Source organism: Eublepharis macularius, chromosome 6 (genome assembly GCF_028583425.1).
Source record: "Eublepharis macularius isolate TG4126 chromosome 6, MPM_Emac_v1.0, whole genome shotgun sequence".
Lineage (NCBI taxonomy): Eukaryota > Metazoa > Chordata > Lepidosauria > Squamata > Eublepharidae > Eublepharis > Eublepharis macularius.
Genome location: NC_072795.1, coordinates 83,481,098 through 83,504,408, shown reverse-complemented (window position 1 = coordinate 83,504,408; position 23,311 = coordinate 83,481,098).

Below are 23,311 nucleotides of genomic sequence, written 5' to 3'. Positions count from 1 at the left end.
CTCAAGTTTTGATGGGAAATGTAGGCATCCTGGTCTCGCAGCTTCGCTTTCTGACTGCTGTCCAATGGACTTTTCAACTGTCACTTGTCCAACATTCCGCCAAGCTGCCTACATTTCCCATCAAAACTTGAGGGAAGCTGACAAGTGTCCAATCTGTGCCTTTTGTCACTTGTGGTTCTGCTTGTCTACTGAGACCAGGGCCCGGCAGGATTTACTATCTTTCTGCCGGGCCTGTAAGACAGAGTTGTTCTGCCAGGCTCATGGCTGAGGTTGGGCCTCCGCTCCACCCCCCTCCCTGTGAAAGCTGCCCACCACTGTTTGTTTTTCAGCTGCTGTTACTGTGCTGCTATATCTAGTTGTACTGCTGTATTGTTCATTAATAGTTGTATTGCTGCCACCAGGCAAAGAGTGCTGTTATTTTTATATGATGTTTTAATGTTTTAATACGGAATGTTTTAAAATGATTTTAAGGTTGTTATCCACTCTGAGCCCACTTGCGGGGAGGTGGAATATGATATAAATAAATAAATAAATACGCATTGGAGAAAAGTAGCTGTCAGCTACTTCTTTTTACATTTGAGAAAAGGAAATCTAAAATAATCACCAAAAAGATGTTTGTGTCCTCACATCGTTATTAGATACTGTTTGATTTCCAAGTTATCGGTTAGGCAAAATTCACCACTCTTGGGTATCTAGAAGTATATGTGTGTGGCAATGAGGGGGGTCATAAGGGTTCTTTGAACACTGGAGACGTTGTATTTTGAAAAAGTTGTAATACAGAAACTAATAATAACAAAAAATATTTTATAGAGTTCCATGCCACTCATATAATTAATCTCAGTGTAGGTTACTGAGAATATGGCTGTTAATATAGTTAAGAATTAACTTTACTGACCACACATTTATTAGCTTATATCCCCACTATCTGGCATGAGATGTCATGCTACAAGTATGATGTGCACTTTGGGGGTAAAATGTGTAACCGTTCTGGAACTAGATAGATAGGGCTAACATGATTGACAGTACAGCATATTCACAATTTGATACTCGCTTGACCAATATGATGAACAAGTGGAATACAGAAATGTACTTCTAATGCAGTGGCAAAAATGTGCCATAGTACTCCAAATAGCCAGAGTTAACTTGCAAATAGTTAAATAGTTAACTAGCAAGTAGTTAAACAGTTGTCCACACAGAGCATGTCACACAACCTCTCCACTAACTATAAAAACAATGTAATCTGCTTATATCATACTCTTATGTGCATGCATGTGCACGTACACGTGCACGCATGCACACACATACACCCATTACCTGCTCTTCCCAATTGCAGTAAATGAGAATCTTTTATTATTTTACCAGCCATCAGTATTCCATTTGCTCTTAAACTCAATAAGCAAGAAGTTAATAAAGCTTTTCAAGATCACTTAGCTGTTCTTCTGCAGTTCTGTTTCATTTCAGGCAGTATTAGCAGTTTGGAGGAGGAAATAATCTAAAGAAAGAGATAAAAATTGGAATGGGCTTTATGCTCTAATAAGGGCTGATCTGGGAGCCTGTACTACCTGTGCTAGTCAAGCACAAATCAGCAAGTGCACTGTACCTGGATGGCTTGTGGGCATCAGGGACACTATTCAGTATGCCTGAAATTCAGAAAGCTAGATATCTAGAAATGCTCATTTCTGGTTCAAGAACAAAATATATTGTTCTTGCAAGATTCAGTAGCAGCTTCTCTCTCAAAAATAGCTGAGAAAGCTTTTGATAATGTGCCTTGGAAATTTTTGATGAAAGTATTACAACGTATGAACTGTGGGATAGAATTTTAAAATTGGATGCAAAGCATCTATACTAATTAGCAAGCTAAAATTCTAGTAAATGGCTCTTTAATGGATAAAATTGAAATAGCAAAAGGAACTCGGCAGAGAAGTCCAATATCACCACTATTATTTATTATTACTTTGGAAATACTGGCTGTGAAAATTAGGCAAGACACTAGAATTGTTGGACTAAAAGAAGGCAAAGAAGAATATAAAATGAAAAGTTATGCAGATGATGTTGTTATATCAATGACAAAATCAAATGATTCCTTGAAATATGTAATGGAAAAAATATTAAGATTTGGATTATACACTGGATATAAATTGAACAAAAAGAAGACGAAGATAATGTTATTATCAACAACCAGAGAGGAACAAGAAGAGATAGAAAAAATAACAGACTGTGTCCTTATTAGAAAACCAGTTAAATATTTGGGGGCAAATGTCACAGGATAAAAAGGTAATTTATATAAAGAAATTATCAAAAAGTTTGGACAGGCATTACTGAAGATCTGCAAAGATTGGAAAAAATGAATATCTCATGGCTGGGGAGAATCTCTGCTGTTAAAATGAATATATTACCAAAACTGAACTTTCTGTTTCAAATGTTGCCAATCCATAAAGATGAAAAGATTTTAAAGAAATGGCAGAAAAGAATAAATGATTTTGTATGTAATGGGAAGAAACCAAGATTAAGATTTAAAATATTACAAGATGAAAAAACATCGAGGTGGGCTGGCAGCCAAATATCAAACTGTGCTGTCAAGTGGCTGCATTAATTTGGATATCCAACTGGATTATAAATTCGAACAGAAGACATGTAAAGTTGGAGACAATAGATATAAAGGAAGGGTTTCACAACTACTTATGTATTAAGAAATCATTAAAAACTATTCAAAAGCAAGATGGCACCCATATTTTGAGGGATGGAATATTAAGAATATGGTTCCAATGTAGAAATAGGTTAAGTCCACAGATTTTGCCATTGACATCACCAGTAGATGCCTATTATAATGTTACTACAAGAAATAAAACAAACCATATGAACTATGAATATATGATGAATAAGCAAGGAAAAATAAAAACACGGCAAGAAATTCAATCACAAGGAAAAATATCTCATGGTTGATGTATTATCAATTGGTAGCCAAACTCAAAGAACAACTATCCAAAGAAGGTGGCTGATTAAGAGAGAAAACCATCTTTGAACAACCAACTAGTACAGAGTCAAAACATCTCTTAGGAAAAATATACAAAATTCTACTGCAATATGCCACTGAATTGGAACAAATCAAAAATAGTATGATAAAATTTTGGAGTAAACATTTCTGGGAGCCAATGGGAAAACTTATGTACGAAAGAAATTAAATGTACAGATTGTGAAATGTTAAGACAGAACTGGTAAAAATGTTTTAAAGATGCTATATTAACCCTAAGGACATTGCAAAAGCTAACAAGGATTATAGTGGAAGGTGTTGGAAATGTCAATGTATGGATGCAACATTCTATCATATAGATCTTAAACAACATTGGGTAAAGAATTGCCCCCTGAGAGTGAGTGGACTTCTGTTCCCCTAGTGCCACCCTTTGTCCCCAACCGTGGAGAAAGGAGCTCAGCCATTGCAAGGCTGATTGATGATGTCAGTCAAAGGAGCTCGGATTCTGGCATTGCCGATGTTCACCAGCCATGATGGGCATGGGTCCAGTGGACATGTGGTAGACTTCGTAGCACACAGGATCCTGTCCACCTCATCTTGGAAGAGTAGCTTGAATTGATCTAATATCAGCTCTGAAGATGGCGAAGGGGCCTCCAGTTCTCTTACTGTATCAACCATCATGGGCAGATCCTGGCAAAGCGACAAGATTTTATCTGCAAAGTAGTTTCCAAATGTCTTGCAGCTTCATGCCAAATTAACATTTATCCTCATCCTCTGTGAAAGTGATGTTAGAGACCAAATCAGTCTAAACAATTGTGCCAGATGAGAACTAGTGGATGCAATGGAAGCCTCATAGTAATCCCTCCTTGCGACTTTCACTGCCATCACATAGGCTTTCATAAGCCTCCTATAAGATGTTCTTGTCACTTCATCACAGATTTGCTGCCACTCTCGCTCTAGCTAACTCAGCTCCCATTTCAGCCACTGTAGCTCCTTGGTATTCCAGGGGGCCAATTGGCTTCAGAGAGATGGATATTCCAGTCCTCTACCAGCTCATCCAAAGAGCTGCCATAGGCATCAGATGCTGCAGAGCATTCTGGAATCCAGTCAGATCCATTAGACTCCGCATACTGTATCAAAGAGCTTGGTCTGCATATGGGTGGATGAATACACAAACTGAACTTGCAGTAGTGATGGAAATCTAACCTTAGAATCTCAAAATGAAAAAGTATGCATGTGTAAGATATATATGAAGTTTAGTACAAGGACAGTTAGAGGCAAATTGAAATACATCTCCTCCCAACTATTTCTGGTTTATCAGGACCAATTTCAGTCATTTAGAAGTTGGTTGTTGTGGGTTTTCCGGACTGTATTGCCATGGTCTTGGCATTGTAGTTCCTGATGTTTCGCCAGCAGCTGTGGCTGGCATCTTCAGAGGTGTAGCACCAAAAGACAGAGATCTCTCAGTGTCAGTGTCAACTGTGACACTGAGAGATCTCTGTCTTTTGGCGCTACACCTCTGAAGATGCCAGCCACAGCTGCTGGCGAAACGTCAGGAACTACAATGCCAAGACCATGGCAATACAGCCCGGAAAACCCACAACAACCATCGTTCTCCGGCCGTGAAAGCCTTCGACAATACATTTAGAAGTTGTTCTAAAAATCCACAAGGAGGAGTACAATTGAATGGTGGGCCTGTTTTTGTATATAGAACCAGGATTAATAATAAGAGGTTTTAATCACATGTCTCCACTTAAAAAAATGACTATGCCATTCTCCTTTACTTATTATTTTTACCTATCATAAAATCAAAACCTACCAACTCATGAAAAGTACAAAGAGGCCTGTTACTTAGTTGGAGCTCAAGGGAACAATAGCCACAAAACCACAAAGCAATAATACAGTATACAGGCACAGAAACCAGTCTGGGAAATCTAAGCGGCTATCATCTCCCAGATGAAATTTGCTGTGTTTTTTCCTTCCGTGACAGTGCAGAAACTGATACTGATCTTTCTCAGTTGCTTTTTTAAAAATGTCAAACAATGTTGCAAAAAATAACCGAGGATGACCAGAAAGGAAAATCAGAAACATCATGTATTTCTAGACCGTTGCCCTCCTCCTTCACAGATCATATCATTCAACAACACAGCCTCAAATGCTAAAATAGTCAAAGCCAAATCTTTGTTGGGCTTGATGTGGTTGGAAAATTGAGGTTGTCATATCACCTGTATCAGCTTCCAATTTTGGAAAGCAGATATTCCATATATATCTGATAAAGTATTGTCCAATTGTATGCCTCTAAATGTCTTTTTTTTAAAAAACGCTAGGAAATGACAATAGACCTTTTCCTTCAAGGAATTAAAGATTGTGTAACAACCCAATTTTCAGGGGTAATTAGCTCCCCCAAGTGTAGGTACAAAAATGTAAATGTTTTCTCTACCATTTTGCCCTTTAATAAATTGTCACAACAACAATAACATTCTATTTATATACTGCCCTTCAGGACAACTTAACACCCACTCAGAGTGGTTTACAAAGTATGATATTATTATCCTCATGACAATCACCCTGTGAGGTGGGTGGGGCTGAGAGAGCTCCAAGAAGCTGTGACTGACCCAAGGTCACCCAGCTGGTTTCAAGTGGAGCAGTGGGGAATCAAACCCAGTTCTCCAGATTAGAGTCCTGCTGCTCTTAACCACTACACCAAACTGTCGTATAAAACCCTCGAAAGATTCATAACTATTTATTGTTTCCTTCCTATGAGAAAAAGTACATAGAGTACAATTTTATCCCAGAAATAATAGGATCTTCCCATAGGAGTAACTTTGTACCTAATATGAATTACAAAGTTGTCCTGGCTTTCATTGAGTTAGCCATGCTAATTTGCATTTCTTCACCTAGCTTGTTTCTGTACTCTGTCACATCTTATGGTTTTTTTTTCTTCTAGAAAAGTATTCTAAATGTCTCCTACCTGCCCTTCTTCCAAACCTAGATAATGGTTGGCCCAAAACGATCTATGTAAAAAGGAACTGCAGCTGTGTTTGCTAGAACTATCCACAATGAATAGGTGGCAACTTCAAAGCAAAACTTTATGAGAAGTTCTCTTTTCTATTGAAACGGTAAAAATATTACAGTGTACTTTTATCAGGTATGGGGTACTCTGGATCATTTGGCACATTCATACACAGATGTCAAATGGCATTATTTTCGAATATTCTAGATGTGGGTCCTGTTACATAATTCGACTATATCACAGTCCAACTTGTACTAAGAATAATGTGTGAAATACGAAGTTAGATGTTCCTGGCCAGTTTTTGGTAAGTTCGTGAGCAAATAGGATTCTGCATTATGATCTCTCTCTCTCTCTCTCTCTCTCTCTCACCGTTTCCTTCAGATCAGCTACGGCTACTCTCAGCTACAAGCTGCCCTGTCTCTTCAAACAATCCACAGCATCAAGTCAGCATTGCATAATTTGCCCACGTTCAAAGGATTGCAAATGCTGTGGGCAGCACAAGAGTTGTAACTTGTAACTGATGTTTGTCATAAGTACTCAAGTACAATAGCTACATTTAAGTGCTGAAAACTGGAATGAGCCTGGAAAATCTGTTGCTATTTTCTGAAGTGTTTTGGTATCTTTTAAAAAGATGGCAGAGAATTGTTTCCTGTTGCTCTAGAAGATAAGACAAGATATAATGGATGTAACATACAGGAGAGTAGCTTTCATTTGAACATTAGGAGAAACGTTGTAAGAGTGCTTCACCAATAGAACCAATTACCTAAAGGGTGGATGGCCTCTCCTTGGAATGAGGGTGGGCGGGCTGACCTCACTGCTGGTCTTCAAACATAAGCTTTCGAGAACCACAGTTCTCTTCATCAGATGCACAGTTCTCTTCGTCAGAACTGTGATTCTCAAAAGCTTATGCTACAGTAAAGTAGGTTAGTCTTAAACGTGCTACTGGACTTTTCTATTTTGCTACTGCAGACTAACATGGCTAACTCCTCTGGGTCCTCAAACAGAGGCTATCAGGAAGGCTGTGGCTTTAGATTAGAGATGACACGAACCACATTACGAACTTCAAAAACCCACGAAATTGGCGATCGCGATCTGGTGGTTCATGATTGTCCATGGCCAACGAACCAGTGTTTGGGAGAAGCCTGGTTCGGTGCATTCGACCGTGGTTCTGGAAGCCAAAGAGGTGTCAGCCATCAATTCCCCTGGAAACGGAGCTGGGGGAATGCCTGAACTCTATCTGCGCTCTTTCTGTTGCCCTGGAAACTTGAATGGAAGCCCAGCTTACCTTGATCGGCAGGTCTTCCTTCCAACCACGGAGCTGCAAAGCGGTTACAAGTTGGGAGAAGACACCCAGGGGAGGGAGGGGGAAGGGGGTGTCCTGTAGCCATGGGCACTCCAATCTCATCCTTGCAAACCCTGATGGGCAGCTCTGATGGCCAAACACAGACCTCCTGCATTGCTCAATGGGACCTGTGCTTATAAATAGCTGTGGGCTCCCAGGCTGGGTGTCACTTTCAGCGAGCAGTGGAGAGGGACAGAACTCTTGCTTGCCACTTGCTAGCCTTTGGGAAGAGAGAGACTGAGAGTATAATTCAGCTTGGATTTGGGGGATAGGGATCTATCTCCTCTGGTTCCAGGGCTGCTGCCTTGCTCTGGGGCCAAGGTCAGTGGGCACCTCGGCTGAGGTGGCAACTTCAAAGCAAAAATTTCTATTGAAATGGTGATGGATGTGGGAGCCAACATGTTGGCAGCCCTGAAAGAGGCATCCCTCCTGGGCCTGGAGTGCATGGCTCACAAGCTGCACCTCGTGATGCGGTACGTGCTCGGGCTGGGGAGCAAGTCGAGGGACAGATGGGACGAGGGAACCTTGCAGACGTGCAATCTGCTAGACAGCTGCCGTCACATCGCTTCCCACTTCTGCCGCAGCATAAACTCTTCCCGCGAGCTGTTCCAGAGGCAGGGGGAGGCAGGGGACCCCGAGCACCAACTCTTCCAGGACCTGCCCACCCGCTGGAACTCCATCTAAGACAAGATATGTCATCTAGTGGAGCAGAAGGGCGCATTGCAAGACATCCTGTCCTCTTCGGATGTGCTGAGGAGGGGAGAGGAGTTGAGCCTCAGCTCCATGGACTGGAGAGGCCTTGCTCAGATGTCCTGGATCCTGAAGCCCTTCAAGGATGCCACTGAGCTCTTGTGCTCCTACCAGGCCAACCTGGGTCAGGTCCTCCCACTGATCCACGGCCTCGACCAGTTTCTGGCCCAGGAGCTCCAGCAAGGGCAAGAGCTGCTCCCCAGGGTCCAGGACTTTGTCCGGAGGATCCAGGCCTGCGTTGCTGAACACCTGCATCCTCTACACTGTGAGGCACCATACCAACTGGCCTCCCTCTGTGACCCCTGCATCATGGGCAGCATTGCCACTCAGGCGGGTCAGATGAAGCACTGGAAAAGGGAGCTCCAGAGACAGAGGACAGGAGAGACGGAACTGGGCAGTGGTGAGGGGCAGGCGGGGGAGGGGGAGGGGGAGGAGGTGGGAAGAGAGCCACACCAGGGAAGAGCCACCCCAACAGCCGTATTCGATCTCTGGGCCTCGTCGGTGGGCTGTGTGGTTGGCCGCTGCACGGCAGGTGCATCCCTCTCAGTGGAGGACTTGGCGGGGGCCATGGTGCACAAGTACCTTTCTGAGCCCATCAAGCCCCCCCATGCCAACCCGTTGCAGTACTGATTGAGAAAATAGGACCGATGGCCGGACCTGTCCATCATCGCCACCAACTTCCTGTCCTGCCCTCCCACCAGCGTGCAGAGCGAGCGGGTGTTCTCCCACCTGGGAGACCTCCTCTGTCCCCGCCGCGCACGTCTGCACCCAGACCTGGTGGACATGTTGACGTTCATCAAGGTGAACCTCAACCTACTGGGGCACCCTCCCGTGGACCTGGACCTACCCTGGCTCTGAGGCACCCTGGGGTTGTAGCCGGCCCAGCTCGTCCACAGCGGGCTCAAGCCTCTCGGGGCTGCTTCCATGGCTAGTGACCCTTTGCCCTCCTCTCCCAGACAAGTTCCTGTTCCCTCTTCACACCTCTCCCTCTCTGGATCTGCTCAGATGCCTCCCAAACTCACCTGTCTTTCCCATCTCGTCCTTTCCGTGAAGGCTGGAAGGTGTGGTGCTGCCAACTGATGTTGCTTTTGGCCATGAGGAACAGCTCTGCTGCTGTTGCTGATGTGAGAATGGCACCGTATGGTACCCCCCCTTCCATGGCACCTAGTGTCCCCTCTGAGCAGGGGGGAATGGGTCCCTCCCACCCTTTCCACAAAGGCAGGAAGTTGGGTGCTGTCTGCTGCCACCGCTTTGGACCCCGAGGGGCAGCTCAGAAACTTTTGCTGAGCTTGACAGGTTTGAGTTGCACGGTGCACCCCTATCCATGTGTACCTGCTGTCCTCTCTGTGCATGGGGGGAATTGGACCCACGACCAGTCACGTGTCCTTTCCGTGAAGGCAGGAAGGTGGTTGAGGTCTGCCATTGCTGCTTTTGGGCACGAGGGGCAGCTCGGGAGCTTTTGCTGGTGTTAGTGTGGCACTGCATGGTACCCCTCCTTTCCATGGGCACCTGCTGCCCCCTCTGAGCAGGAGGGAATGGGTCCCGCATCCTCACACCCTTTCCATGAAGGCTGGATGGTGGGTGCTGTATGATGCTTCAGCTTTGGGCCACGAGGGACAGATCAACTACTGTTGCACATAAAATTGCACGTCATGGTGGCCCCTGCCAACAGCAGCGGCTGTCCCCTCTGGGCAGGGGTAAATGGGTAATGCCGCCACGACCAGTCATGTCCTTTCTGCGAAGGCAGGAAGGTGTGGTGCTGCGAGCTGATGCCGCTTTCTGCCATGAGGAGCAGCTCTGCTGCTGTTGCTGGTGTTAGTGAGGCACTGCACGGTATCCCCCCCTTTCCATGGGCACCTGCTGCCCCCTCTGAGCAGGGGGGAATGGGTCCCTCGCCCTCACACCCTTTCCATGAAGGCTGGATGGTGAGTGCTGTATGATGCTTTAGCTTTTGGTCATGAGGGCCAGATCAACTGCTGTTGCGCATAAAATTGCACGTCACAGTGGCCCCTGCCAACAGCAGTGGCGGTCCCCTCTGGGCAGGGGTGAATGGGTAATGCCTCCACAACCAGTCACGTCCTTTATGCGAAGGCAGGAAGGTGAGTGATGCTGGCGACAGCCTCCACTGTGACACAGGCGGAGCGAACAAGCCTCTGCCACTGCAGTTTTTGCACTCCTTCAGGGTGGATGTGGGGTCCCTCCATCCCGGTCCTGCTGCGCAATGTGGCCAGGAAGCCTCGGGCTCGGCCCTCCTCTCCCACACAAGTACACAGTCCCTCTTCTCACCTTACTCTCTCCGGAACACTGAGTCCCCTCCCAACGACCTCTCCAGTCCTGTCCTATTCCATTCTTTCTGCAAAGGCAAGAAGGTGGTTGATGCTGGCTGCTGCTGCAGAGTTCCTCAGTGGGATCCTCGGAGGAGGCCTTGCAGCTGTTGGGATCTTCCGACTTCACAGACCGTCTTTCGACCTGTCCCTCTCTGGAGCACTCCGACCCCTCTAAACGACATCTCCTCTCCCTCCCGTCCTTTTTGGCAAGCCAGGAAGGTGCGTACTGTCAGCTGCCACCAAAGAGTAGCTCAGTGGGAGCTTCGGAGGCCTCACTTGCTGGGGGATCAGGTCCCCGTCCGAATGACATGTCCTCTCCCACCCACGACGGGAATACCAGCGTACTCCTCTTTAGCCTGGCAGGCAGGCACATGGGGGGTGCCGCCGGCGAGCAGCCAGACTCCCCGCCACCTAAAGGGGAGGTGGCTCATCACCACCTCCCCGTGCCTGCCAGGCCTGGCAGCCGCCCTCCTCCTCCTCCTTCCGGACTGCGCCAGGAATACCAGTGTGCTCCACTTTGGACTGGCGGTTGCAGGGGGATCTTCCCACTTACCTCCCACATGACAGGTCCTCTCCCTCCCATCCTTTCTGGCAAGGCAGGAAAGTGGGTACTGTTGGCTGCCACCACAGAGTAGCTCAGTGGGAGCTTCAGAGGAGGCCTCGCTGCTGTTGGTGGATCTTCCCACTTCCCCTTCAAATGACTTGTCCTCTCCCTCCTGTCCTTTCCGGCAAGACAGGAAGGTGGGTGCTATTGGCTGCTGCTGCACTGTTCCTCAGTGGGACCCTCGGGTGAGGACCATCACTTGCTGGGGGATCAGGCCCCCATTCAAATGACATGTCCTCTCCCACCCACACCGGGAAAACCAGCGCACTCCTCTTTGGCCTGGCAGGTGGGCATATGGGTGGTGCTGCTGGCAAGTGGCCAGACCCCCTGCCCCCTAAAGGGCAGGTGGCTCGTCGCTGTCTCCCCATGTCTGCCAGGCCCGGCGGCTGCCATCAAATTTCAACACCCACCTTCTGTACACTGGGCCAACGTCAACCAGTGGCTCTAATTGTGTCGAGGGGGAGTTTTCTGGGGGCCTTGGATTGCAGAGAGTATAACTCCAAGATCCCTTTTGCAATCTTGTCTGAACTTGGGTGATGGACGTTGGAGATCCTGCAAAAGACTCCTCGGGAATATGGGCTCTCTAAGTGCCATGGGGGCCGTTCTGCGCCCAACAAACTGCGAACTGGTTTGGCAACGGAAAATGTTCATTGCGATTTGTGACCTTGGGATTGTCGTCAGCACCAAATCATGAACCACTGGTTCGGTAAATTTTTTTGGTTTGTGCCCATGTCTACTTTAGATTTCCTGTACTAAGTGGTGTGTGTGTGTGTGTGTGTGTGTGTGTGTGTGTGTATGTATGTGTGTTTGGGGGCGTTTAGGACTAGATGCCTCCTTCCAGTTCTCTGGTTATAAATGCTTGTCCAGGGTTTGAGTCCCAGCCCCCAGACTTGCCAGGAGGGAACAGCGGGAGGCAACCGGGAGGCAGCAGCCCTGCCACCCCAGCCAGCAACCAGGTCCAGAACCTGCCTACTCCGGGGGGAAGGGGCAAAAAGCCAAAGCCTCAGAGGGCTGGAGGGAGCAGGGAGAGACCAGCTAGTCCCACCCTCCAGGGGGAGGAGAGGGGGCTAAGCAGGCCAGAGGAAAAGGGCCAAGGCAGGGGGAATAGGGACCCAGCAGCAGCCCAAACAGAGCCCTTACCAGCCAAGGAGGAGAAGCAGCCACTACAGCCCAGAGCCACACTCTGGCTAGAGGACAGTAGCCTGGCTCAGGAGATGCTAGGAGCCAAGCCCCTCCAGGTGGAGCTGCGACAGGCATTCTGGGGGAGGAGATGGGTAGCCCCGCCCAGCATCAATGGGCAGGCAGCTCAGAAGCTGGCCAGAGCAATTCCTTGCGAGCAAGGCCAGGAAAGCTCAGCAGCTCAACGGCCTACTGGGGCAGCTCCTCATGAGCAAGGCCAGGCAAGCTCAGCAGCTCAAAGGCCTACTGGGGCAGCTCCTCGTGAGCAAGGCCAAGGAGACCTCAGCTGGGGATGGTTCGCATTTAACCCCAGCCTGCCAGCAAGGCAAGGAAGCCTAGAAGAGATTAGTGATGGGAGGGAAACACCTGAGGGGAGGCACAGCTGGGCCAAGTCAGGAGAGGGGGCCAGCCTGGAAGGAGGGTGGGGCGGAGAAAGGAAACCCTATAAAGGGTGGCTAGGAAGAGCTCTGAGGTGGTGGGTTTGAGGAGGAGCAATGGTGTGGAGTTGGAGCAGAACAGTGCAAGAGCAGAGGCTTGGAGAAGAGTTCTTGGAGAAAGGCAGGGCGGAGATTGCAGAGGGTGAGCAGCCCAGGTTAAGCAGGCCAGCAAGTGGACTGAGAGGGAGTCTGGGTGATGTATACCACTCCTCCTTCCACGGAGCAGTGTCCTGCGGCATCCCTGGCACCCCTCTGATGTCAGGGCTGGCCTGGCTGACGCCCCGCCCAGCAGCAGCGATGGCAAGGGCTGACAATGCTTAGGCATGGCTAAAAATCATCACAAACCATTACAGACTAAGTTTTTTTTAACAGAACCATTGCTTTTATAAAGGAAACACAATTGTGATTGGTTAATAAATATACATGTGGTACAAAAATGTACCACATGACACAGTCATTTGTGTATTGTTTTCAAGTTATGTGAAGTTATACACATGTATTTTGATGCATATTGACTTCTGTTGTCTAATACAATTAAAAGGGGTTCATTTGTAAACACAACTAAATTTGATCTAGGCCTTTGGTATATTTAGTTAATTTTAGATGACGGGAATGGCCTTATAGGGGCCTCCATTTGGATTGTAATGTATAGCTGTAATGCAAAGTTACTGTCTGCTTTGGCGGTGTCCTGCTGAGCCCATGAGCTGGATCCCTGGACTTCTCCCCCAAAGTCCATCCCTGATAGCAACACTTTGTGGCGTGACAAATCTCCCCCCCCCTCAGCCTAGCAATAAACATCAATGATTTTGGGGGGGGGGGGGTGTCTGTGCATCCAGTTCTAATTAACAGAACCTTCATTGTTCATGGTGCGCACATTCATCGGTGCACACATTCATCTCATGACTATTATCTCTGTTCACATGGTTTTGTTGTGCTTCATAACTCTGCAAAACCTGTTTTAGCAAAGATGAAATGAATGTATATAATTCAAAAACAACTTTCACACCAATTTTAACTCTCCTAAAAATTATTGATTTCAAATCATGGTGAATTTGGTTGTTTTCAGTATGATGTTATGTGCTATAGACAGGTTGTTAAAAGCAAAGAGGGCCACTTCACCTAGAAATGTTGTGTGGGAGACTACAGCCAGGATCTTAAGTGGTTCAAGACTCAAAAATGTTATGTGGGTGGCAAAGATTCATATAGTGGCAGAGACCTAGTAATTTCAGACATATTTGCTTTCCGAACACAAAATTGTATATTGGAAGGAACATATATAAAAGAACAATCAGAGACAAAAACATAATATAGTGGTTAAGAATATAAACTATGTTTTTGCTACTATTATTATTTTCATGACCCTGTGGATCACTGAGGCAGCTTCTAAAAAGGCCAATTAATGATTATAATTAAAATCATTAAAACCATTATAGAATGACAATTTATTTGGCAAAACCCATATTGGAACCCAGGAAGTTCCTTGTTCAAATATCAGTGAAATTGTGACATCACAATGGGTAATGCCGACCACGTCACTGTCTTGCAACCTCATTTGTAATAAGGATTAAAACATGAACGATAAACTCTCCCACAAAGGTGTCGTTCACTGCAGTTGCCAGTACTGTCTCCTCACGGCAGCAAGAAACAAATGACATTCTCATGTGACATGCATTAAGAAAAAGAATACCAGTTTGAAAGCAAAAGTACTGGAGGATCAAAAATGAAGTTTGAGGTACTTACAATGATTTTAAGAGCAAGGCAATGTTACCCAGTACTGTTAGCTACAGCATTGATATTATCTGCAATGTTCATGAAATAATGCTCATTAAGCATGGTTTTATTCAACTGAACATTGACTAATGGGGTGTGAGAAAACAAGCTTGAACTGAAACACCATTCCCTGTTGCTAAAGAAACAGAGACCTACATTTTGATGGCAGGAACTTTTAAGCAGGAATCATTCCTCTATTCTGCCCTGCTAACTTTCAGTTAAACTCACATGGGACTCATTTCTCCTCATTAGTCTCAGTCGGTTCAGCCTCCAATCAGGCCCAGGAAAAGAAAACAGACTGCTGGCTGATTGGTCAGCAACTCATGCCTGGACCTACTTGTTTGCCTGTACTTGCTGCATCTCTGAACTGGTCTATGTTTTTTTTTTCTTGTTTCTTCTTTGACATGTCATGCCTTGTCTCTTATCGTCAGGTGCCAGGTCAGGGCAGTGGAGGCCACATTCCTGAAGTGTGGAGGACTAGTTCCAGCAGTATATTCAAGGTGCAGTCCTAGGTCAAAAGCACAGAGTCCACAAGCTGGTAGCAGCCTGGTCCAAGGGTTGATCCAAAAAGCCAAGTCAGGAAGTCGGAAGGTCAGTTAATGGCAAGTTCAAGGGCTAGACGAAGGCAGAGTCAGGGCATGGTTCAAATGACCCGAGGCAGGAGCCAATGCAAGAATCAGAAGGGTGAAAACTGGTTGTTTCCATACCTCATGGTCTTTCTTGACTGGTTTGCAAAGCTTGGTACCAGAGGGCTTGCAGCCAGCTGCTTGGGAGTGATACTGGGGCTGCTCCTCATAGCCAGTTTGGTGTAGTGGTTAAGAGCGTGGGACTCTAATCTGGAGAACCGGGTTTGATTCCCCACTCCTCCACTTGAAGCCAGCTGGGTGACCTTGGGTCAGTCACAGCTTCTAGGAGCTCTCGTAGCCCCACCCACCTCACAGGGTGTTTGTTGTGGGGATAATAATGCCTACTTTGTAAACCGCTTTGAGCGGGCATTAAGTTGTCCTGAAGGGTGGTATATAAATTGAATGTTATTGTTATTACTATCAGCAAGCAGCTGGCATTGGGCCAGGAGGTATGCACTTTGCCATCTCTCCTGCAGGCTTACTCTTGGGTGTGGGTGATGCAGGAGGGCTGGAAACAATCAACTGAGTTTCACCTGGTATTTTTCTCTCTCCCTCCATCCCACATAATGAGAGGAAGGGTCTGCTACCATGTTGTTTACACTATTTGGACTGAAGAAAATTCACTTTCCCAACTGCCAGGAATGCAAATAGGAAAGACAACATTTATTTATTTAGAAATTTTCAGTACTGTCTCTTCAGGACCCTGCCCAAGGTGGCTTACAAATAAAAACAAAATGTAAAAAGAAATAAATCCCTGGAGATTTTGGGGGTGGAGCCTGGGGAAGTTGCACTTTGGGGAGGAGAGGGCCTCAGTAGGGTATAATGCCATAGAATTCCCCCTCAATTGCAGTCATTTTCTCCTGTGGAACTGATCTCTGTTGATTGAAGATCAGTTGTAATTCTGGGGCATTTCCAGGCCCCACCTAGAGGTTGGCAACACTATTTTGGATTGTTTGGGCGTTTTCAGCAATTTGGGAGAGTTGTATCCAAACAGAGCCACCACAAAGCACCTGAGGTCACAAGCAAGGCTGATTAGCCTAGCTGAGCAATTAAACAAAAGCTCAGTCTGCTGTCTTGAGATAAAGAACTCCCAGTTTATGGCCTGGTTGACTTATGTCAAAGATGAATTGCCTGACAGCTTGGCATGGTCACATTGTGTCTTGTGTATGGCTGGCCATGATCTTCCAGACTTTGTCATAGGCTGAGGATATTAATGCACTAATTAATTATAAGGATAAAGACAGTGGCGATGATTTTTGGAGAATGGGAACTTCATCTCATCATCTCAAAACAGCTGGGATGTGTGAGTGTGTTTTTGTCCTCTAAAACAATGGCCCTGCTGGAGTAGTGCTACCCATCTGGCAAAGGCGTCTTGTTTTGCTGAAATATGCAAATGATTCTTGCCTTGTTTATTTTATTTTTGTTGGATTCTAATGGAGATGGAAAGATGTTGAATAGCTGTAATCACACACTGATAGATATATTTACATAACTGTACATGTTCTTTCTCTGCTGTTCAACAACACATGTGTAGAGCAATTACATGAGGAAGGATACGGCGATACTTGGCAATTCATAGATACTCCCTGCCCTAGTGCACAAGAAAGGTTGAACATTGAGGGTAACATTTGTGTTCTTGCAAGCTGAGACTTGTCATTGTCATTGTTGTTAACAACAACAACAACAACAACAACAACAACAACAACAACAACAACAACAACAAGGCTTTTACCATGCTTTTTGCCCTCACAGGGCTACCAAGGTGGCTAACAAATTTAAAACATACAAATTAAAATATTATCTTAAAAGCCATTAAAACCAACACATAAACACATCATTAAAAATTTGAAATGAATGCAAAAGATAAAAACAACAGTTAAAAACATTGGAGAGAGAAGAGGGATCACTGAAGGAATGCCAGTCACAATTTTAAAAAAGCCTTCACTCCTGGTGGAAGATGGCAACAGAAGAGGACAAGCAAATCTCCTTGGGGAGAAAGTTCTAGTGTTTGGGTGCAACTGCTGAGAAGGCCTTCTTCCAGGTTGCCAGCTGCCTAATCTTGGAAGGCGAGGGCATCTGAAGCTGGGCCTCTGATGATAACAGGAAGTTAAACTCCCCTCTGACACTGACGTTATGCAATGCCAGGTCCTTAAATAATAAGACCAGAGCTCTGCATGATACTTTTGCAGTAGCTAATATGGACCTGCTATGCGTGACCGAGACCTGGGTGAGGGATGGCGAGACAGCTGCCTTGGGTGAGCTGACCCCGCCAGGATACTCGGTCCTTCATCAGTCGTGAATGGGGTGTCAGGGGGGAGGGGTGGCAATCCTTATCCAAGAGGGTTTCTCCTTCAGGCTGCTTCCCGGAGATCTCTGGCATTGATTGTGTGGGACTGGTGTGGAGTGCTGAGGAAAGTTTGGCTGTCTGCCTGGTATACCGACTGCCCAGCACACAAGCAGACACCCTGCCGCGCCTGCTGGAGGTGGTGGCGGGGTGGGCCTTGGAGTACACCAGGTTGATAGTACTGGGGGACTTCAACATCCACGCTGATGATGCCACCACCACGCAGTTCTGGAGGCTCAGCTGGGCATGCCGCCCCCCCCCCTGCAAGGGCAATGAGCAAATATATGCTCGCTGCGGAGACTTATGGATCCCGTTGGTTTCCAGAATGCTCTGCAGGAACCAATGCTCCACGGCGGTTCATTGGATGAGCTGGTGGAAGACTGGCAGGGCCAGCTCTCTGCGGCCATTGATGAAATCACTCCCCGTCATCCTCTTTGCCCCCGAAATCACTGAGCCCCCTGGTATACAGAGGAGCTAAGGCAACGGAACTAAGACGACTTGAGAGTGTGTGGCGGTGATCTCGCAACGAGGAAACAAGAACATCTTATAGACTGCTTATGAAATATCATATGAGATGTCAGTGAAGGATGCAAAGAAGGAATTTTATGCAGCCTCCATTGCATCAGCTAGCTCATGCCTGGCTAAACTGTTTAATATGGTTCATTCATTGGTCTCCCTTCCAGGTAGAGACCACCAAAATTTGAATTCGTCCATAAGCTGTGAGGCTTTTGCGAGCTTTTTTGCTGATATAGTCGTATGTCTCTGCCACGATTTGCCGGCCACCTTCTGGGGGTGATATTTGATCACTTCAGCCCCCTTTCTGGAGAAGAAGTGGACAGGATTCTGCAGGGAATGAGGCCTACCACATGCCTCCTGGACCCGTGTCCGTCATGGCTGGTGAAAGCCACTGTTGATGGATTACGGGATTCTTTGGAGGCCATTGTCAACTTGTCCCTGAGCTCTGGAGTTTTTCCCAGAACACTTAAGGAGGCTGTGGTGAGGCCTCTTTTAAAGAAACCATTGTTGGATCCAGCCGACCCGCTCAGTTACTGCCTGGTCTCAAACCTCCCATTTCTGGGAAAGGTGATTGAGCGGGTGGCGGAGGACCAACTGCAGAATTTCCTGAAGAAGATCTCAGCCCTAGATCCCTTCCAGTCTGGGTTTCGCCTGGGTCATGGGGTGGAGACATTGCTGGTCACCCTCACAGACGATCTTCACTTCAGCATGATCATTTCAAGGGGTCAAAATGTTAGCAAAGCATCTAGAAAGCAAGTGCTCAGGGTGGCTAATGAGGCAAACAGAAAAAAATCTATTGCAGCAATAGAAAGAGAAATGCTGAGTGGTCCAGAGATAAGCCTGCATCACAGGTTGGAAGAAACCCTTGTCTGTCTGCCCCATCTAATGATTATGATTCTGTAAATGTTCCTAATTGCTTTTTTCTAAATATTTAACGGACATGAGTGTAGAATAAAAAGCCACTAATTCGGGCGTCAGTGTTTACAACAACTGATGTGTGGTATATGATAGTGTTGCCAGTATGCCTACTTGCAGCAACAGTGCAAACTAAGCAATTCCCTGGGAGAAAGGTGCCATGGTTGGCAAGGTTGGGGAGGAGAGGGGAGGAGCTCATCAGGCACATGATGCCATAGAATCACACTCCTGGGGAATTCATCTCTATAGCTTGGAGATCACTTGTAATTCTCGGAAAATTCCTGGCAACCTCTCGGTATAACACAGGTTGAGGGAGCTGCTGTGGTTTCTTATATAGACAATGCATAGAAAGATGTAATGGGCCCATTCCCTTATAAGTTCTTTTACTATTTTTCTAGCACTGCTCTTTGAATGGTTCCCATAACACCAGCCAACTCTGGTTCCAATTCACAGCCTCTAGGCAGAACATGGTGCCTTGCTTCAGCTCTTAATAGGGCAGGAATATTACACTAATTGCTTTAAATGTTATGTTTGTGTGAGTGTGGTGGAATAGCCCCACTGACCTATGAGCACTACCTTTTTTTTGCCCTCTGGGGTGGCTGGAGTTCCGCAGTAGCAGTCCAAGTCTCCACCTGGCACATGCGACACACGTGGTGCTTCCCCAAACCCTCAGAGGGGCTTTTGCTCCTTCTCTCTTGCACCTGCTGCCATCATTTTACTTTTGTGGGAATTGCCTATGGAGATGGCTGAGATACTCTGCACTCCCCTGCTTTGCACCCAGTCTCCTGCTACCCAGCACGTGGTTATTGCTGCAGGGACTGCTTACTGTACTTGTGCAACACTGGAGGATCAGCCAATTGCCAACAGACCATCCCCTTCCTGTGGCACCTGTTTTAGGTAGCTTGGTTGAGCAGTGGGAGTCTACCAGTATTTAAGAACTTAAAAAGCATTTATTAAAGAAAAGAAAAAAATGTTCATATACTTTTAAGCACAGCACCAGAGCAAACAAGAGAACTCAAAAAGAAATGGGTAATAAAAGCAATCCCTCTGTCCCTCCTGCTATACATGCCTAACATGACTTTCTGTTTAGGCACACTATCTTAGAAAGTTCAAGCTTATTGAGATGTCCTCTTACCATTCATGGTTCAGGCCTCCAGCCTCCATGTAGTCAATGGTCACTACGTGCAAGGGGCCAGCTCTCACCTCCTGCTCCCAGCTCAGATCAGCAAAAGAGACTCTCCTTCCTGTGCCAGGAGGCTTTATTCTCTCCCTTTGCACATCCCACGGGCAAGTCAAAGGTGCAGGTCAGATACATTTTCTCTGGAGGTTCCAGGAAAAAACCTTTCTGACAGTTTAGTTTGCCCCTCACAACCCACCTGGAAGGGTAAGCTTCTAACAGAAAGCCTTTGGGCCACATCTACATAACGAAAGCCACAGGCTGGGTATGGCTTAGAAGCATCTGGCTTTCCCTTCCCCCTCCTACCTGTACTTGTGCACTGCAACGAGACATTTTTTAAACTGGGAGGTGAAGGTTTTGACACACTCCAAGCTACTTTGCTAGGTCCCCTGGATCCCATGCAGGGGGGTGGGAGAGTTGCAGGGGTGGAGTGTGCAGGGGAAAACTTACCTTTCCCTCTGTCATGCTCTGGAGGTCTTTCTTCTTGTGCTGGGTGTGCACTTCTGCCCACTCCAGAGCTCCTGGGCCCATTCCCCACATGTCCCCCTCCCTCTGGCCAGATGAGTGGTGGCAGGGAGGCTAGGAGTGGGGAATCCCCTGCTCCCAATGGAGGACTGGTAACCCTACTCCAAATGTACGAATAAAAAGCATTTCTCCACACTGTGAATAAAAATGTTTGAATGTTAGCTGGGAAGTGAGGCTTGGTTAATTCAAAGTTTTAAGCAGTGAGGGTGGCAGGGCAAAGGCTCCAGACGGGGAGTGCTTAAGATGTGACATTTTAAATAAAAATTAACATTATAAATAAAAATTAGTCACAGGACTGGAACAGTTTTGGTCATGCTGGTGGAGACCTCTACTGAGTGATGGACAGGGGGAGTACAACTCTATTACTTTCCCTGGACCTCTCAGAGACTTTTGATTAGAGATGGGCATGATCCGCATTACGAACGTAAAAAACCCGCGAAAATGGTGATCGCGCGATCGTAACCCGGCGGATCATGATCGTCCACAGCCAATGATCCAGCGGTTGGGAGAGGCCTGGATCGTGGCGTTCAGGCTCGATTCGGGGATCCAGACACTCAGGCGCCAGCAATCTATTCCCCTGGCAACGGAGCCAGGGGAATGCCTGAGCTCTGTTTGCCCTCCTTCTGTTGCCCTGGAAACCCGAATGGAAGCCCAGCTTTCCTTGATCAGCAGAGCTTCCTTCCAACCACGGAGCAGCAAAGCAGTCACAAGCTGGGAGAAGACACCCAGGGGAGGGAGGGGGAAGGGGGTGGTCTGTAGCCATGGGCACTCCAATCTCATCCCTGCAAACCCTGATAGGCAGCTCTGACGGCCAAACACAGACCTCCTGTGTTGCTGAATGGGACCCATGCTTATAAATAGCCACGGGCTCCCAGGCTGGGTTTCACGATCCACGATCCACGATCCGGGTTCGGGAACAGGACATGTTTGTTGCTGTTCGGGAATTCAGGATTGTGGTCTGCACTGAACCACGATCCTCTGGTTCTGTAATTTTTTTGGTTCGTGCCCATGTCTACTTTTGATGCTGTTGATCAGGGTTGGGACTGGGCTGTGCTGTTTTACGATCGTTTCGGCATAGCTTGAAGGTAGGTTTCTGAGTATGGTGCTGGGAGACTGCTGTTCTGCCCATTGGCCTCTAGCCTACAGGTCTCAAGAGGTTTTATCAACCATGCTCTTCAACATCTATGTAAAGCCACTAGGAGAGGTCACCCAGAGGTTTGGGCTCAGTTGCCACCAATATGTGGATGACACTCAGATCAATCTTATGCTTAGTAGATCTCAGGGAGGCTGTGGAAACTGAACAGGTGCTTGGAGGCATTTTTGGAGTGGATAAGGGCTAACACACTGAAACTTAAATCCTGACAAGATGGAGGCGCTACTGGTGTGAGGCAGGGGAGGCTTTACCCAGAGATGGGGGTATCTCGTGTTCTGAATGGGGTTGCACTTCCCCTAAAGTAGTGGGTGCATAACTTGGGGGTACTGCTGGACCCAGGTCTTCTGTTAGTTAAACAGGTGGCAATAGTGTCCAGAGGTGCTTTCCACCAGCTCCAGCTGCAGCCCTTCTTGGGTGGGAAAGATCTTGCCACTGTGGTGCATGTCCTGGCAATATCTAGATTAGATTACTGTAGTGCTCTCTATGGGGGCCTGCCCTTGAAGACTGTTTGGAAGCTACAGGTGATACAGAATGCTGTGGCTAGAAAATTGACTGGAGTGGCCAGCAGATACCATATCATTTCAATCTTGTTCCATCTACAGTGGCATTGACAGTAGGATTGGAGCAGCTACATCACAGGCCAATGTAGATCTCAAACCATTGCAGCTAACCTGTAGACTGCCCATTAGAAAGCTTGTGAAAGTGTGGAAAGAGTTTGTTTAAACTGATGTAACTTTTTACGGTCTCACTGCCTTAGCTTTTCTTCCTAGCTGTGTGGAGATGGATGTGACTTATTAAGTCAACAGGCTGTTCTTGTGTATTTAAAGAACTTTGGAAACTCTAATTTTGCACAGTAAAATGTTAGTCCTTAATGAGCTCGCTGGCAGCTTGGTCATTATCTCCCTCATTCATTAGGCAGAATCCACAAGGCCAGAAATCAAACATTTGAACTTTATGAATGCTGTTTAGAACATGCATCAAGAATATGAATGTATTCTGTTTAGACGAAAGCAAGGCCTCTAATGCATCCATCATTCCACACTCTGCCCTGTTCACCAATCATCTTCTTTAGGTTCTCTTTTTGTTTTTGAGAAAAAATCAGATGCCTTTCATGTTGTTTACTTCAGAAAATATTTTGAGCATTCAGTAATAAAACCAAGGGGGAAATCCTTTACTTCCTCTATGCCTCCCAGCTAGTAGTAACCACATCAATGCACAGCAAGTACATTTTTGGTACTGACCCAGTGCCATAGTTTAAAACATAGCTGCAAATGCTTTCAAGATGTCTTGAATCAGATGGGTGACTGAGGAAAAATTAGCATGTTCTGCAAACAAATTCTTTCTATACAGAGGCATTTCCTAAATTGCACGAGCTTCTAATACTTAAAAAAAGGTGAAGGCGGCAATCACTTTTTCTGGACAGGTATCACTGACTTATATACGCCTTCTCTGACACACATGATATTTGCACTGTAGCAAAAAGAATTCATTTCCAAATTATCATTTCTCATGTCAATAAAATTTTTTCCATTGCCTTTTAGTGCAATGTCTAATAAGTCTCATTTCCTTTGGTGGAAGGAAAAAGATTCAGCAATGTTTGTATTATACAAATTACCTGGAAGAATGAAAACCACATCTTGTTATGATTATTACATTGAGAAT